The sequence below is a fragment of the Rousettus aegyptiacus genome, unplaced genomic scaffold (genome assembly GCF_014176215.1).
Source record: "Rousettus aegyptiacus isolate mRouAeg1 unplaced genomic scaffold, mRouAeg1.p scaffold_m13_p_8, whole genome shotgun sequence".
NCBI lineage: Eukaryota > Metazoa > Chordata > Mammalia > Chiroptera > Pteropodidae > Rousettus > Rousettus aegyptiacus.
The window spans coordinates 37,990,518-38,009,839 of record NW_023416311.1 but is presented as its reverse complement, the minus strand read 5'-3'; the positions used below and the strand labels follow the sequence as shown (position 1 = coordinate 38,009,839).

At 39.0% G+C, this 19,322-nt stretch overlaps 1 protein-coding gene and 1 pseudogene across 4 annotated transcripts in view; both read left to right on the top strand.

The window, feature by feature from the left end:
• Positions 1 to 19,322, top strand: part of TNFAIP8 (TNF alpha induced protein 8) — a 104,657-nt gene that overhangs the window by 75,555 nt on the left and 9,780 nt on the right. The gene's annotated exons all lie outside the window — the stretch shown is intronic.
• On the top strand, positions 13,351 to 13,469 carry LOC118607522 (annotated as a pseudogene).

Genomic DNA, 19,322 nt, shown 5'->3' with positions numbered 1-19,322 from the left:
TCCAACCTGAGTGTCGTCCTGTTCATTTACTTCCTAGTTCCCTCAGCAAGTGCAGACCTCTTCGTTGGGATCACTCTCTTGCCTCTCTTCAGGAGGGCCATACTGCCAACTGGGCCCAGTTTGGAGTCGATGCTCTCTCAGAGCTTTCCTGTAACAACCTATACTTCCCTCAGTTGGTCCATGTTTTCATTGTTTTAATATATTATGGTTATTAGTTTTCGCTTACTTTGCCTCACTTCATTATGAGCTTTTTGACATTGAGATTTGCACTTTTTTTTTTTTTTTCTGAATCCCCACCGCTTAAGCTAAGGCCTCTCATATAGGAAGGCCTGATAAGGCATTATCTAATTAATTCATTTAAAATGAGATTACCTGATATGATGAAACCTTTCAGAGTGCGGCTTAGAAGTCATCTAGCTTCACTTTATGGGAATAGTGCCCTCCAAACCTAGAGGACAAACCTATTTAGGGTTTCTTAAATTCTCCACTAAAGTACTTTAATGCTAGAGGCAAAACAAGCATGTGTCTTTGATCCCTGGAGTCAGGGCCCAAAGTGGCTTGCCAGCAGTATTCAATTGCCTTGAAGACCGAAGAAAGAATTTTGAAACAAAAAATGTATTGAGCTCTCCTATGTGCCAGACATGGTGCTAAGGATCTGATTATGTATATTATCTCATTTAATATTTATATCATAACCCTTTGCGCTAATTGCATGTAACAAGAAAACTGAGGTTCAGAGAGGTTAAAAACCATACCTAAAACCACCAAGCTAGAAAAGGTAGAATCAGGATTAGAATGGAGGCGGACTCACTGTAGAGCCTGAACTTTCAACCCTAACACAGTGTTCCCAGGAATGTCCAAAACTGCCCTCCCCATCCTCAAGTTAGCTTGGCACTCAGGAGGATGCTCTCTGTGGTCCGGTGTCCATTTGTACCCTAGTTTGAGAAGCTAGCCGGTGTCTTGGAGGAGAAAGAGAAGAGCCCAGACCCTGGCTCTTGCTCCGATGCTCAAGGCACAGGCAGGGGTCTTGAGTGCATCCTTCTCCTGATGCAGGAAAACTGGGGCCCCAGTAGGACTGGGTAGGTGGTGCCTGAAGCCTGCTGCAATGAGAGGGACTCAAGTACCATGGGTCAAGAGAGGGAACTCCTTTCCTGGGGCAGTGGCCAGCTTGAGAACAGAGAGTGCCGACATCCCTGGTGAGTGAAATAAGGTGAATTTGTGTTTCACAACTGGGTGACATTGCAGCATTCACTGAGTTTCACATTTCTTTAAAATCTGCAAGGCCTCATCTGATCTCAAAAGCTAAGCAGGGTCGCGCCTGGTTAGTACTTGGATGGGAGATCACTTAGGAATACCAGGTGCTGTAGGTGTTTTAGAAAAAGAATCTGCAAAGTGCATATACACAACGAGTGATTCTCACCACGGTTATGTTTTGCTCAATTGATTTGTCATATCTCCTAATAATACATTAATTTCTTGGGAATGTGAACAGGCATTTGCACTCTCAGTTGTAGCCCTCCTCAGTTTCAATATCATCTAAGAGGTGCATAACGTCTTCCTCAGTTTGTCTGCAGTAGTTTCTCTGGGCTCCGGGTTACTTTGAGCCCATCTCACCATACTCTGCCATAACTGGATCCCCAGTTCCCTGGTGGGTTTTGGGGAAGCCTATTTTGATTAGTCAGCTTGCCGGTCAAGTGACTGAGGTCAGTCAAGTGCCAGGACAAAGGTGTGCCATGACAGAGATATGCCTGAAGTCTGCCCCTCAAGCATATCGTGCCAACAGGCTGCCTTGCAAAACCTTCCAGGGGCCTCATGGTCAGCATCGTCTCATGTGCTTGGGATGACGACTCTTCAGGAGACAAAAAGTAGAGACTTTCAGTAGAAATCACAGAACCAATACCTAGCAGTTCAGTTATTTTATGGTGGTGACTTATTAATTTCCTCTTCTGTCATCCGAAAGTCCAGTGGCATTATATAAGCTGCCACACCACATAGTGTCCTTACTGTTTTAATCTCACGTGGTGTAGCAACTCACATAACAGCACTCACTGCTAAGCATCACTGTGCCAGCTTTCTCCCCGTTTCCCTCTTTTCCCCAGCCATTGCTTTGCAGAGGGAACAACTTTGCAGTAGTTCAGCTCAGATGGCACTTGGTAGTGTTGACCTTGATGTCACGTATGCTGTAAAAGGTATAGCCTATGCTCAAAAACACTAGACTTTAATGTGATACCATTTCCTTTTATGTAATCATTAGCTTTTGAGTGCAGTGTGTTGACAAGGACTAAAAGTAGACGATTCAGTTAGAGATCTACGCCCTGCTATCTCTACGTGGATGCCACTGATAACTTGGCATTGCCTGGCACGCACAGCTCTGTAAGCTTACGTATATTGGAAACTTTTCTTCCTCATGTCTGAAATTTTTATCGTATTGAACATACATCACACCTTTCTCGCCCCCGAATTACGATGCCATGGAACTATCAGGAAAACATTGATGATTAAATTCTTTCCTCCTGGTTGTTTGTAACCCAGGAAGTAGCCAAAAAGTGGGTGGGTAAAAGAGAATGCAGTAGGGTCAGAAAGTCTCAGAGCCCAGTAATTTCATCTCAGAATAATGCAGGATTGCAGGGTTTGCTACAAACCGCTGATTTGCCAACATTTGCCAGCATTTCCTTCTGTATGGGAAAGATGCTAACAATGTGGGAAGCAATGAGGTGAGCATGTGTACACCTCTCTTCATTTAGCGGATTGTGTCTCAAAATATAGTGCAAGCTGAATTTACAAAATCAAACCATATGTGTGCTGTAATATTTAAGGAAGATATGCAAGAGAAGACCTTTGTAATTAAAATGACTCTCTGTGACAATACAATTAGAATCACCGTAATTTAGAGTTAAAAGCAACTTTACAGGTCCTTTCATCTAACCTCTTCACTTTGGAGCAGGGGTCCTCAAACTTTTTGGTGCCAGGGACCGGGGTGTCTATGAGAACCTAATGCCAGATGGTCTGAGGGGGAGCTGCGGCCGTGATGCTAACACTGGGGAGTGCCTGCAAATATAGATGAAGCTTTGGTAGCTTGCCCACTGCTCACCTCCTGCTGTGTGGCCAAGTTCCTAACAGGCCACAGACAATGCTGGTCCCTGGCCCAGGGGTTGCAGACCCCTGCTTTAGAGAAGAAGAACTGATGCCCGGAGAGGTGATGTCTAGGCGCTTTTTAACCCGCTGTGTTTGACAAACAAAAATTTTTGCAAATGTAGGTTTTAACATCCTAGATTTTTGTATGAGATCTCCTTGAAGCAGGGCAGACCTAATTCGTCTGTATGGTGTCACCCACTACCTTTTGGAGGAACTTACCAAACTTAAATGAAATGGTTCAACACATGGAGGTTTCCTATTTCACCTTCTCCTGTGTGCACCTCAGGAGAGTAAAAGATGAAGAAGCATTGTGAAATCAACTTTAGCTCTACAAATAAACCCTATTAAATCTCTGGTTTTAAAAGTGGTAGACCGAGTGAGAGGCAATTCAACAGTGAGCTCACTTGTTTTTATTCCTTTGAGAACATCATTCAAGAAGATTAGCCATTGAGGCTACTGGTTGGGCAGGGACGCTCTTCCTCAGAGAAGATGTGCATTTGTGTGGGTGGGAAGGGAGTTGGTATTCAGACACCAGACGTGCTGCAGCAGGAGCTATTGGCATCCCATAGCCTCATTTCCCCCTGAGCCCCGCAGATCTGGTACGTTCTGGGAGTCAGACACATTCTTTTTCAGGAAGGGGCTATGGGACTGTAGCCCACTGCTCCCCCGGCCACAGACTAAGGTATCTGAAAGAGCAGTTGCTTAAATCTTGTGCTAAAGGCTTAAGAATCTTGAAGAAAAGTTCAACATAAAGCTGTAATATGTCCTGAGTGACTAACTGCTGAGTGGGCAGTAAATGGCTGAGGGAGGGAGTGCTGGTTTGGGAATCTGGAGACCTTGCAAAGGCTGTGTTATTAGGCTGGTACTTTATTTTTGGTTTTAAAAATATGTGGGATTTGTGCTTGTATATATAGTATTAACTGTGGAATTATGTGGAAATACACTTGTAGTGACAAACAGAATTTAATTTTATAAAAAGCTATGAGCAAAGTTTCTTCCAACGAAATGGCGAAGCAAAGAGAATGCCTAAGTGACCACAATAGCTACAGGCTCCTGAAGCCTTAAACCCTTATTTACCCAAGCCAGGGTTGCCTGTCAAGAAAAGAGTGAGCAACTCTCGAACTTTTCCCCCCACTTTGGCGGGCCATCTGTTTTGGATGCCAGCTAACCTGGGCCAGGTATATGTTTTCATGTGGCCCAGTCAGCTAGGCTGAGGAGCTGGAGACCAGAGGTGTTCCAGAAGCACAGGCTGTTCTGCTCGCCATGGACGGTCCAGTGTCTACTTCCAGGGAGAGGTGTAGCCATTCCCTCAATCACGGCTGCCTTCCCTGGGCCTCAGATACTCATAGCAACTGAGTCAGTACCTCTCTGTAGAGCATTGAGCAGCAGAGATGCCCGCTTGCGCACACACACTCATCCTGGGAAAAAGCTTTGGGCAATCTGAGAATTAGAGAATTTTTCTCTTCTCTCATTTGCCTTTATTTCCTCTGTCCTTTGATTTTTCATCCTGTGTCAGGAACACAAGTCTCGGAAAATCATTGATGCTTCTTTCAGAGATACCCTATATTTGACACTTAGTTTGGAACTCTGAGAGTTTTAATTTTATAAATGTTAAATAGAATTTAGGACACACTAATAAGTTAAGCCATTCTGAGAAATTTTTAATTTCTCCCAAGGAGGTAAGGAATTGTCACACCACTGGAATTATGCCACATGGCTGGCTCATCCCTTGTGAGATCCTATGAGATGCTTGCGTTGATGATTAGACAGCTTCACTAGGGAGATGCTGTATAAATAAAGAGGCTTATAATCACACCCAAAGACAAAACCCGCCCTGCCTATGGTATTTACTTGTTCGAGAAATACTCGTTTTATGTTCTGTAGAAAGCAGGCAAGGGTGAGTTTGTCTCACAAGGAATTTTTCTTCTGTAAAGTTATTTGATAAAAGTAAAATATTAGTGCCCTGACTGTTCTCATTATTGTAAAGCACTTATAAAATCATTTTCACCTTTTGAGGGTTCGAATTAGAATTAAGTCAGTTATGAAATAGAATAAAAATGTACCCCTCTCCAGTATCACAGGTCTAAACATTAGACTCAAATTTTTCAGAAAAAGAAGGTAATTAAAGAAGGAGTCTCTCAGGTAAGTTTTCCAGGAGGTAGAATTCAGGGACAGGTAAGTAGTACCTACTAAAAGGGAAGGAGAAGAACTGGGAAATCAGAATAGTGAAGGAAGTCAAGGAAATGGCCATTTGGAACATTTTGAAATTTCAAGGGAACAATAAGATCAAGAAATAGTGAGTGGGAGCAAAGAGGTACAGGAAGATGGGAGACAGGCGGTGAGATCCAGGCCTAATACAGAGCCTCCAAGGGAAGGGGTAGGTGTTTGGAGAGAGAGAAGGGAGGAATAAGGAAATAATTCTAAAATGAAGAGGAAAAAATGTGTGCAAAATTAAAGAGGTGAGCAGCAGTATAACCTGGATACCTGGGATAAGAAGTTTGGGCAGTTTATTTTGTTTGATTTCGTAGTTCTCAGGAGATATGATGGTACGATGGTCTCCAGAGTGTGATACAGACTTGCAGTCAATGAAATAGTGGCGTTTGTAGGACATTTAAGCACTGCATTTCTCAGACAGGGTTAATGCAGGGGCCCATAAACAAGGATGTGACGTTGAGGAATGCTGCTGCTTTTCCAACTGCTAAATTGGGGCCAGTCAGAAGCAAGGGCTGTGTTGTGTTGGCTTGGAGTTCCACTGACTTACTTACGGCGTTATAAAAATGATTTCCTCAAAAAGCTTGTGAATGGCAAATGATAAATTAGAAAAGCGGTAATGCCAGCCCGTGGGAGTCAGTTCAAAGCTGTCAGATGGACTGTGCCATCCATTTTCTGGAAGTTCAGTGGAACTTTTGGGGTATGGTAGGGAGCCATCACTCCTTCCCATGAAGCTGAACCTAACTTCTGGGGGGTTCACTTGTTAACAAGTCTGATGCTAAGCAGGCTCACTGAAGAATTTCAGGCTGAGGGTTTTATGGGCAGCACTGGTTTAAATTATTTGTCTCACTCAACCATAGCTCTGACTTGATGATCAAGCTGATAACCTCAGAGGTACAGGAGCTCTTACTTGTCATTGCTGTCTATCCCAGCATGCTTTGGTGTTTGCCCCCTCTGCACTCATGGTTAAGGCATGGGGGAGGGGAGGGTTTCTTTGTTTTGCTCAGCAGTGGAACTTTAACTGACTTGTTTCAACACATGTAAGGGTTAATCAGATAAATTATAATTGCTGCTGGGAAAGACAGCCTAGTTGAAGCCTGACACAGCCCTCGGGGTTGCTTCCTAAAGGGTCATTCTTAAAATCCTTAATTGTTTTCTTTTCTTTCCAAAGATGGGTTCTTACTGTAACACTATGGTGTTAAGCCAGTTGATTAGACCAGTTGATTTTTATTTTAAGCTTTTGAATACTTGTTTCTTTAAAACTCTTAGCCAGTCCTTCCTTTAAAATATAATCAGACCAAGTTAAAAGAAAAAAAAGAATAGATTGATCTTGTTGAGACTTTCTACAGTCTCCGGGCATTTTTGTAAGTGAAGGTGTGGAATGGCAATTGTAGAGGACGAGAGTGGGAGAGCTATTATATTAGGTAGTGGCGTGCTAAAATATCACAGAAATTGCCAGCAAATTGTCTCCTAAAGTGACATTGTCTGTTGTTTTCTATTTTTCCCCCCATAGCACCATCTAATCCCTGTTCTGTGAAATAGTCAGACCTGTTTTCATTGTATATCTTTTAAAGCTTCAGTTAGCCAGATTTTTAAAAAATGTTTGATGCTGTTTTTTTATTCCATGAATGACTCAATTGACTAAATGTAGGCAGCTACTAAACTTGGCAGTTTGTTGCCATCACCATGCCCCTGGACAGGAAGTGTTCAGTATAGCTATGACTAACCAGTTTTCAGGCTTAAAAATAAAGTGGGGGATTTCTGGAGAGAATAGGTCTTTGTCACTGATTTTAACATGGCTGATAAGAGTGAAGCTCAAAGCCAGCCACTTTGGCTTTTCAGTTTCTCCAGGCTATCACTTCACCTTACATTTTCAGTTACACAGATAAAACTTATTTTGTGGATAAAACTTATTTTGTGGCGTTGGTGGTTTTTTTTTTTGTTTTTGTTTTTTTTTTGTTTTTTGTTTTTAATGGAATAAGGGGATATCTGAGCAGTCATTAAGAATCAGCTATAATCAGTATCCTCTTATTGCCCCTTTTATTTTTATCTCTCTTTAAATCATCACCCTCCTGAGGTAGGTGATGGGGAAATAATCTTCACTTACCTATGTAGCACTTTAAACTGAAAGTAGTGAGAATGTGCCTGGACAGCAGTATGACTGTGTGACTTATCTTCTTGAATCTAAGGTCTGCTCGAAGTAGCATTTTTTACCTCCCAAATTACGTCCAATCAATCTAGTAATTCTTAGAATATTTTTTTTGTCAGGTAGCCCTTTAGCAACTCAGAAAGAATTTTCCTATTTTGACAGATATCAAAAGATTTTTCATTGTCTTGCTGCCTACAGATACTGTTTTAAGACTTTAAAGATAACTTCATATTTTATTCTTTATTGCTAAATAATTTTTCCTCCCTTAGTGAAATTTTTGTCCTCTTTTCTTATTCTAAGCAGCATTATTTGTTTGTTTTATGGGTTTAAGAAGTCTTAACATCACATTTTGTGGAAGTGGTAAATTAAACACAGCGTTTTTTAGATGAGAATATCTCTAACAACAACAAAAAGGTGTTTCTCTTTCTGAAGCCTTAACTCAGCAGAGGTTAGTCTCTGAGCTTCTATTTGTTTTTCAAATAAGGAATTGTGCCAGGGAATGATGATTTAAAATGCAAAATGCATGCCAATATTTTTAGTTTGGGTTAGGGTAAAGTCGGTAATGATTCTTTGGAGCAACTAGCCTTCACTTGCCAAATTTAGAAATAAATCACAAATTTATAAAGAATGGGGGCGGTTACTATAATTGGGTTGAATGTGGCTGTGGCTCTAAAATGCTTGTTCTTTCCTGCTCATTGTCTCCTACTCTGTTTTCAGGACCAAGGCAGGCCAGGGTAGAGTGACTCCTGCTACGCTTTCAATTATAGCTTGATAAAAATCTAGTCTTTTGAAAATACAGAAATCCTGTGCCCCAAATACCGTTTACCTATTCTAGTAGGATACTTTCAGGGTTGAAAATAAACTGTTGGTACAAGCCAGACTTTCATTGAATAAAATGATTCCCCGATCTCAAATGTTAATCTCCTCTAGCTTTGTAGTGATCAAGACTCTTGTAGTGGCAAGGCACTTCTAGTTTTTATGATAGTGGGCACTTTGTAGGGAAACTGCTTCATAACCAATGAAGTGTGAAGATAGACATATGGCCCAGAGGATAAAACATTTTGCAGAATTAAAATCTTCGCTGTTTTCGTGAGATACTTGGATCATCTAAATATTGATGAGGATCCATCATCTGACCTTGCTGTCTGGCTTCTAGGTACAGGAAGGGTCAGTACTCAGTAGGTAGTGTACCATCCATGGTGCCAACAGTCAGCTAAAACCTGGACATTCGGGATATACTGTGCATGGGGCGGGAGGGAGAACATTTAAGAAGGCCTGGCAGGACCTTCTTCTTGCTGGTTCCCTTTGAGGCCACACAGGTGATATTCAGCCTCCTAACTGGTGTTTTATTAGTTTATACCCAGAAGATGAGAAATGGACTATATTGAGCTTTGACAACCAATGAAAGGCCTCATCCCTCTTTACCCATGAATGTGCATGCCTTGAAGTTTTATCAAGTAATGGGTGATAGAGGCAAACTATCAGAATGATCTCAACTGTGCCTGAAAAGAAAACTTGCCTCTAAGAGGAGAAGAGCCCAAAGTGCTGGCCTTTCTAGACTTGGACCACCATTTTGCATTGAACCCAGAGACAAAAGAATAGCTATTACTAAAACTTCTACTGGCCAAACACCAGCCTCCAACCAGAGTTCTAGGCATGTTTTCAGTTACCCTTAGTGATTTAAAAATGTGTATGTTAAAATGTTTCAGACTCTTTATCCTCCACATCAGAATGCAGTAATCCTAAATCAGCTCAAAGAAAGATGACCCAACCCCCGACCCCTCAATACTTTTATTAGATGGCATTAAAACCTTGGAGAGCTAGGAGATTATTAAGACCAACATCTGAAACCTGGACTCTGAATCCAAGAATTCTATTGCTTCCTTTTTATGTGCCTATATCTAAAATTGCTCTATTTTGTGATAATACCAATTTAATGGAAAAAGTATACTCATAGGTGCTAGACACTTGCTATTTCAAGAATTAAATTCCTTTTGATGTTAGCTATAGTCTTTAAATATTCATCTAAATATGATTTCTAAATTTAGGTGGGGATAATATGGTATATGGTTTTATTGAATTCTGTAGAATATAGAGGCGAAATATTTTGTCTGATTCATCAACAGGGAAAATATGGCAGAATTCATTTGGGGTATTTGCTATAGAATGTGTCCTGCATTGGAATGTGGGTGGAGTTCTGGCATTCATGTATTTCTATGTTTCAGGGAAATAAAGGTACAGAGAAGCACTTGTTTGTTGCCTATATAAAGACTAACTGTACAGCTGACAGCTTAAAAATACTATGTGAGTTGATATTTTATATCCAACTGTTTCCTTCATTCCAAGATCAACAATTGGCATTAGAGATGGATGCTGAAAGCATTAGAGAAAAAGCCCTTCTTTTTGGCAAATCCATTAACTCCCTTCACCATTTTTTTCAAAGCAGGAGTAGACTGAATGGCATATATGGAAAATTAACAGGAGATTAGTTCAAGGGGGAAACTTCTGTTGGAGTAGATTTAATTTTCACATTTAGAAACTGACTCTAATCATACATTCAAAAAACTTGATTCATCTTTCTCCTAAGCATGTACTCTTTTTAATATGCATTGCCTCACATTTTAGAGATAAATTCAGTATTATTTTCCTAAAATATCTTATGCCTTTTGCAGCAAGGAGAACATTAGAAATCATATGAAGAAAAAAATTTTAATAAATTGGGTTGTCTTTATCCATAGAAACCCATGTTTTAATTGAAGATTCTGTTATTTATCAAGAACTTAATATAAAATACCTACTACAGATGATCAGTAATACTTTCCAGGAACATAGATATGACCATAAACTTTGGTAATCATTTGACTCAGTAAAAAAATATTTCTAACCTTATAAAATGAGCATTAATGTACCACGTGTGCAGATTTTATAAGGAGTCCAGTCTTTTAGAAAGCTAATCTAGATACCATAGAAGTACAAATTGACCATCATAAATTGTCTCCCAATATATTTTTAAAATGTTGTTCATTAATAGTTTTATTTGCTTATAGAGGTCTTTATCCTGTCTGTTTACCAAATTGACCCTAATACTGTGAATTCATTCTTCCTAGAAATGAATGACACCTGGAGTTATCAGAGAAAGTTCTCAGCAACTTTGTCCATCCCCAGAAACGAAGCATACACACTGTAACCCACTCTTCCCAGCCTGCAAGGCACACTTACTTCCCTTTAAAACAAAAACTGCCCTTAATAGGGTAGCTCTTAGCACACAAGAATGACTTCCCAGCAATAATTGCATTCATTGCTTTATATTACCCCCGAATGTAAAAAAGGGCAGAAATGCAGTTATATATCCCTGTGCCTTTCACCATATTGAGCACTTCATCTACTAGGACATGTTTCAGTTCATGTAGAAACTGGTTTGGAATTTTTAAAGGTCATTTCAAAACTCCTCACCAAAGATATCAAGACAGGCATACACCACATCCCATTAGAGAAGTTCAAGAGGTTTTGTGGATGAGATATTTGAGATAAAACTGTTGAGACGGATGACATTGGCAGGAAGCTTTGGAAGGGAGAGGCATGTTGTCATTTCCCAAAGTATGGTACATGTACTATTGGTGATGGTACAGTAAATGATTTTAGGAGGCCCCGAGCATAGTGTTAAGTTATCTTCAGTCGCATTATGAGCTTAGTCCCTTTTCAGGTCCTTGGAATATTTTATGTCATTCATGGAGAATGCCTGTGTTTGGGGCCGTATCACTTTTCCCACCTGACTTACACTGGCTCACCTCCTTTTGTAGCAGGCAGGTAGGCATGGGGCTCGTGGCCTTTGGCAGCAACAGTATCTGGCTAGAAATAAATACTACCGAGGATTTTTTCTCATCGAATTCATTTTTATGAATTCATGTGTTTATGACGAAGATATATATATTTAGGGGAATAATACCAGTTTTCATTCACATAGTACATATAGTTTTCATTTAAAACAAAATTTTTTTAAAAAATAAAAATATATTAAGTAATCATAGGGAAATAAAATATAGATAGTAAGTAGAAAACAAAAGCAAGTCATGATAGTGGTACGAAAAGGACAAGGGTTTAAGATGTTCCTCAGGTAGATACAGTGTCGCTTTTTGGGCAGAAAGAGAGATTTTAGCAAAGATCCTGGGGTGGGAAATGCAAAGCATTTTGAGGGAAGGCTGAGTAAAGAAGTTGATGAAAGCCTAGAGATCTTCCGGGAGTCAGAGCTAGGAAGCTGTCTGGCTCAGCTTGATTGACAGCTAGAGGAACAGCGTGTGGAGTCACAACTGGAGTCACACCCACGGCACCCTGAAAAGTGATTCAGAATAATTGGAGCCCCTGATCTTCTAAAGCAAGGGTGACTAACTCATGCCTTCGGTAATTTCCTGGCCTCTGTAGGGATGTTGCCTGGTGCTGTGTTGTTTTTCCCCATTCATCCCCTCTAGTGTTGCCAGGTCATTTTTCTTGAAAAGCTAGAAATGTGAATTTTTTTTTTATACCACTGCTCCCCACTTTTACATGTTTTTTTTACTAATTACAAAAAAGTTAAAACATTATGAAGGCTCATTTTGGGGGTATAAAAATGTTCTGAAATTGGATGGTACTGATGCATGACATTGTTCATATAATAAAAATCATTGAATTGTGCTCTTTTAAAATGGTTGCAATGGTAAGAGTTATGTTATATGCATTTTATCTCAATTTTAAAGAGAAAAAACATTATGGGAGCCCAACCAAAATGTGTTACCATCCAAAAATTTGTCATCTCTGTTTTAAATGGAGGAATTACTGTTTGTACTTTTGATAATCCCAACATAAAGCACCTTTCCACAGGGGGCCAGTAACCAGGAGGAGTTAGTGGGGGTGAAATTGTGACCCTGCATTAACCTTTGAGCCTGTGTTTTTATGCTTTTGGTTTCCATGGCTGCTTCCATCTCTAAAATAGGATGGGCGATAGAAATGGTGAGAGGTGGAATGGTGGCCTTAATTCTGGAGCCGCTGAATGAGGGGGCGAAAAGACAAAGCTGTGAAAAGGTGGGGCTGCCGAAGTATTTTTGGGAAGTGATTTATTTTGTTGTTATGTGGCAACTAAATGTAAAATTGATCAGTTATGTTATTTGCCAAAGTTTACTTTACCCAAATATCTACCGGTAAGGAAGTAATCCATCTCCAAGACAGCAAGTTAATATATTCAGGGAAACATTTTTCAGTTCTAACAAGGGAATGACTATAGTGTTTTTTCGCTTATTTTCTTTTAACTGAAAAATGAGTTTAATATACCGAGTTTGTAACATCGACACCAAAGGATTGTAATTATTTTAACAAAACTACTTGTCTTTATGGATCTTGGGGGCATTGTTATTTTTAATTCTAAATATCATTTAAATTAGCCAATTTCAATGAGGGCAAAATATAAAACTTAAGATTTTACATTATGTCTCAAGTTAATCTTCAACTTTTTCTTAACAAACTAGCAAAGAAGGATGGAGTTTATGCCTTTTAAAATTTCTAGTTTTTATGACTGAATCCTTAAACATGCCATTTTTATCTGAAAAAAGCAACATCTATCCTAGGAACAGAATTATCTTATTATCTCTTCAGAGTGTGGGTTCTACAGTAATTCTTACCAGTTTCAGATATTACCAAGAGGTGAGTTTTTTGGAAGCCTGTCTTTAATTATGAATTGACTCATTTAGAATAAATTTTTTCCAAAGAATTACATTGGAGTACTTACATCTTAGGTAAGAGTATTTGAAATACGATACCTAATTTGTAGTAATGTAATTCATTTATAGTCTCTTATTTTATTTGTTTCTTATAAAAAAACATTACTTGTCTACGGCCATGCTACCCTGAACAAGCCCGATCCTGTCTGACCTCAGAAACTAAGCAGAGTTGGGCCTGGTTAGTACTCAGGCGGGAGACCACCTAAGAAGACCAGGTGCTGTAGGGATAAAAAGTAAAAATAAATTAAAATAAATAAAAAATAAATAAATAAAATAAAATGAAAAACATGACTCATTTTCCACGCCTCCCTCCCTTATCTTCCTGTAGCCCTAAAATTACCTGAGAATGTTTTTAGTCCAGCAGATAGAGATTAATTGAACATTCATTATATCAAGGAATAAATTATAAATTGTAACCAACCAAGGATTTTACTTTCAAGAAAAATGGAAGCAAATAAATATGATATAAAGCAGTTTGCAATTAAGTATTAGAGATATTAAAGAACATTTCTGACTGAATTAGTCAATAAAGGCTTCGCAGAAGAGGTGACATTTGGGAAGGACCTTGGGCAAATGGATAGCATTTCACCTAAAATGGAACCCCCTTGCTTCCTGCACGTCTCTGCTGAAATGTCACTTTTTTAGAAAGGCCTTCCCTGACTATCCTGGATAAACATCACAGTTTCCCCTCTCCTCTACCTTCCCCTCTCACTCTTCCTCAACACACAGACATACCTTATTTTTCTTCCAGCTCCCGTCACTACTTGACTTTTTTTTTCACATATTTGTTTATGTTTTAGATCTCTCTCTACTAGAATCTGTGCTTCTTAAGAGCAGGCACTACCTGGCACATAGTAGGTGCTCAATAATGTGCTGAGTGAAAGAATGCGTGAAGAATGAATGACAAGGGGAAGGCTTTTCTGCTATAAGTCTTTTTACTACGTGGAACTCCAGACTGGTATGGAAAAGCCAAGCTCAACTTTCTCTTAGGATCTTTATAAATTTGGCAAATTTGCCACCTCTCTGTGACCCAGTTAACACATTGTATAGAAATAAGGTGCAGATTTTGGTGCCCAAATACAGCTTCCTAAAGTCTATGACTAAATAACAAGTGTTATATAAACATATCATTATTACTCTTAAGTTTCCCACCACTTCCCCAGAAAACCTGCCTTACATTTTCACTGGCTATACATAACTTATGTTGAAATTTTTCTAAAATCCATAAGACTCACACTTGTCCTTCCCCTTCTGACATATAAGTACACTGCTGGGCAGAATTTTTAATTTCTAACTAGCCAGTAAGAGTTCTGAAGATTGGCTCTATATATATGAAATATAGTCACATTTATTTCTGTAACAAAGGAGTTGCCCAAGAAAATGGCCTGCAGAGTCTGGGAAATAAACACAAATGTGTGAAGATGGCCTGGGAGGGCCTGGGTTGAACCTGAGACGGTAGTCTCTTTCTAATTGGGAAGCCATAACCTACCTCAAGATAGTCGTTGCCATGTGGGAATGTGAGCTCATCAGTTGAATCTTATGGTATTTCGAAGAAAATCAGAAACACGGATTTCGAGGTTCAATTTCCCAATTTTCTAACAATGGCCACTAATTCTAAGGACAGGATAACATAGTGCCACATTGGAAGTACCCAGCAGTAAGCAATGCTGCTCCCGTACTCCTCCAGAGTTTTTTTCAGTGTTCTGCCCTAGAATTTCAGAGCTGCAGTGTATCTTGATACTTGGAATGAGATTGTTCAATTCAAGGCCTGGCAGATTCCGTCTTACCATTTGCTTACCTGTGAGGAGTTCTAGCCTTTAGGACATCTACATGGCTATAAAATGCATGACTAACTTAACATTTTAATACAGCTATTGAGGAAAGGTTTTGACAAGAATGTTGGTATGTTGTGCCAAGATGCATATTTGAGAGATGCTGAAGCTGAAGCCAAGAGGTTACTGCTCCTAAAATGTTCAGACAGATGGGTTTGAATATCTGCATGGATGATTGAGTTAGCTAAATATGGTCACTTCTCCAAACAAAAGTGGCTGGTTATTCTGGATGTTTTCTTATCATTTGGGGGAGAAAAGCAGTAAGACAAAAAAAGAAAAGTCATGTCTTTTACCTAGCTTCCAGTCCTTTTAAAAAAAGAATAATTTACATCCCACACGTTTTTGTCCATGGAGTACAAGTAAATACATTTGTTAAGCTTTAGATATATGAAATTGAATTGACTTCCTGACACATCCTCATGAATTGCTGTAAAAGATTTCGATGGGTTTCATGGAGGCAGATTAGAGTATTAGGGTTCAATGCACTCCGTGCTAGCTGGAATGCACATGTTAAGCATTTTGAAGAATACAGAGATGAATAGATACAGTACCTTAGTTGTAAAGGACCATCCCTAATCAAGTAAGATAAGATAGGAATTTAACTCACCTACAAGGCAGAAAAAAGCATGTTAAAAGGAGGAGAGATTTATTGCTCATTGGATTTGGAGAGGTCATTCTACTTTTGGATTTTGAAAAGCTTCTTGGAAAAGGTGACATTTAAATTCAGCCTTAAAGGAAGAGCAAGAATTTTTCAGGCAGAGACAAAGGGAGAAGGTAAGGGGAGACACAGCTTTTCTTTAGTGTTTATTTTGTGAGATTTAAGACCTATGTTCCTTTTTGGTTCAAGTTGTTGCTTTAAATTAGGGAGCTGGCGAACTCTAAAAAGTGGGATTCTTCAGCCAATTCAGCAGCATTGTGGCATTTTAGAAAATTCATAAATAATGAACACTATCTTAATTTCACGTTTCTTAAAGAAGAGTTGTGTGCTATAGTAGGCTGCAATGTACCTAAGCTCTGCCACTAATTGCATGCCTTAGACAAGTCACATGACTCCTGAGCCTCAGTTCTTTCATTGGCTCCCACAGGATTAAATAATAAGAGGACCAAACCAGAATAAACTCTTTCATAAACATATGAAAGTGTTATAATGAAAATATTTTGCAAACTATAGAGTTCTACACAAGTGTCGACTGTAATTTTGTTGTTTGGTTGTCCTTGTTATGTGGCCAGGGACAACCTGATGAGACGAGAAAGGGTATGTTGACCATTGTTGCTAGTTTTGATGGCTGGTTCAGTAACTAAACTGGACTCTGGTGTGCTAGATTTTAAAATCTGTTACTGGTTTTCTAAACACTGTGTGAATGTAAATATTCATCAGGATCTAGGGCCTCTGGTAGGATGAGATAACTTAGGAATGGAAAAGTAAAAATCTGTTTAGAGATTTTTCCTCTACATTCTGATGTAAGATTGGATTATATCAACAGTAGAAAGGCTTCATGTCCTCAAAAAAATATGTAAATAAACCTAGCTTAATTGAAAAGTCTTTGATAAAACTTTAATGTATCCTAAGCCAACATGATAAATAGGAAGAGTCCATTTAATTAAAAAAGAAAAAGAATAGTTCACTAAAGTTTGTTTTACATAAATGCTTTTAGAATATTTTTATTTAATTTGAGGCCTTGTGATTATTAGGCCCTATTCAAATTTTGGTTAAAGTATCATGTAAGAGAGACTAACTTTCCTATTCTTTTGGATACATTATCAAAATTCTTTCAGGCTTTAATATAATAAACTATATTACAAAAACATTTTTTTCTAGATTCTGTGTATAAGCTTTCATCTGTTTTTTGTTTTGTTTTGTTTTGTTTTTAGCGAAAACATTTTGAGAGATAACCAAATCTTTTCTAGCCTACTCACAGCATGTCTTCAAAATACAGCCTTCTGGGAATACATCTCAGAGCTTGGGTCCTCCAGCTTTCCTGTACAACTGAACTACATTGGGTGCTTGTTACAAATGCACTTCTTAAGCTGCAGTCCTGGGGATTCTGATTCAGTAGGTCTGGGAACCTGTATTTCTAACAAGCCTTCAGGCCCTTCTGATGCAGATGGCCCATGTCACTGAGAATGCTATCCCAGCTACCTGCTCCCTTTGTCTTCTCCCTGCTAATCTCCTCTTGCAAACCAAGTAGTAAGATTTGTAGTAAGTTTTCCTGGGCCTTGACAATGTTATACATAGTTTGTGTTTTAAGTCTTTATGAAATCTACAGGTCCCACATGCATCGTTGGGTATCTGACATAGAGGTACACAGCTGGGCACATTTTTTAGTCTCTAACCACTCAGTAGGAATTCTGCAGGTCAGCTCTGGAATAGAGTCACATTTATTTCTGTAAGGCAGAATCTTTTTTCTTCGAGGTCAGCCTCTTGGGTCAATCTTTTTGCGAGCTATTCTTCAAACCTTGGCTTCCTCCATTACTCCATATAGCAAAATTGACGTTCGCTCTCTTTGCTACCATTTCCACACTTTACATTTTGCCAAGCTATGTGCTCATCTGCCCCAACTCCTTCCCATCAGGCATTTTAGACAGAGTGCCTGGAGACAAGGGATAGTGTCATTTATCTTTGAAACCACAGGATCTGATATATATCTTCAGCAGAAGTTTTGTTGAATGATTCATGCCTTTGGGTTAATGTACTCTCTTCTCCCTTCACTCTTATTTCACAAGACATGATCACAAGACTTTGTTATCCCAAAGCAGCAGAACTTCAACAATATCGACCCTAATAATGATAGTAATATCAATGATGATGAGAATAATAATTTGTACAGATCAACCCAAGTAATTTACATCTGGCACAGTTCTAAGCACCTGATATGGATTATTCTCACTTAATCCTCATAAAAACCTTAGGTAACCCTATTTGCATATGAGGAAACTGAGACATAGAGAGGTTGGGAATTTGCCACAGGGACAGGCACTCAGTGCCAGAGTCAGGGTTCTGACCTAGACAGTGTGACTCTAGAGCCTGGGTTTGCAGTTGCCTCATTGCCTTGCTTTGCCCAGCTGCCTGTCTTGCCCAACCCTGTTTGCATGAGATAATCATAAATCCATTCCAGGAGAAGAGCAAGAACCCAAGTCAATTTGTTAGCCCATGATTTTCACTGACCTTATTCTTCAAATTTGTTAGCAGGTCCTCTGTGAAATTAGTTTGGAAAACTTGGGTAAATCAAGTTAAAATGTTCCTTTACTAATCCTCAAGACCTTTAATATTAATAATATATTTCGTGCATCTCAAAAAGGACCTTCATATACACTGTTTTTCCAAACTTATTTAACGAGAGTGAATTTTTCTTTTTTCCCCAGGAATTTCTTAACTCCTCGAAGAATTCGTGTTTTTTTGTTTGTTCGTTTTTTATTATTAATGTAATTTGGAAAAAAATGCTGACTAGTGCTCTTATGGGGTTCTGAAGAAATTTGTCAGGTCCTAAATATTTGGTTAATCCTTACTTTTGACCCTTTCTTATTTAGCCTTGAGCGTCTTTAATTCTTAAGTACTCAAGTAGTCTTCAATGACTACTGGAATGGTCATAGATTTGTTGTCAGGGTGTAATTGCTAATAGTGCCCTTATAAAGATATCTCATTTGAGTGATAAGCTCTTTGACTGCCCTAATGATAATAATTATTTGTTCCCATTAAATAAATGCCTGTGTTTTACACTCACTACCTCCTCATCACTCAGCGAAGGACTCTCATTGCTGTGGTGTGAGTGGGAACAGACAAAGGTAATAGCCATGTGCCTCTAGCATCTCACCATTTTATGTCAGAGTCATGCATGGAATTATGGACACTTAGTTTACAGTCTCTCATCACTCAAAGTTATATTTCTTAAGAATTAAAAGACTTTAAGACTTCTTTACACAACCGAGTATCTATTCATATATATGCTTATCAGTGCAGGGGAAATAAAACCCAACTCTGAAAAGCTACCCAAATTCTAAGAGCAGTTATTGCCTCTTGGAAACAGAGTTTGAGGTCAGGACTGTGCAGTGGGTGGCAAAGCTGAGAAAGAGACTTTTCATTTTATATATATACATTCTGGTTTTTGAACGATGTAAGCATTTTTGTATTTTTAAATGTTTTAAAACTATTCAGCGTTATCCCTGGAAATACAGGCTATTTCAAGCTCAGCTGGGTTGCTCTGTTTTATGGAATTCATTTCTTCCCCCAAGGAGACCTGATCTCTTTTA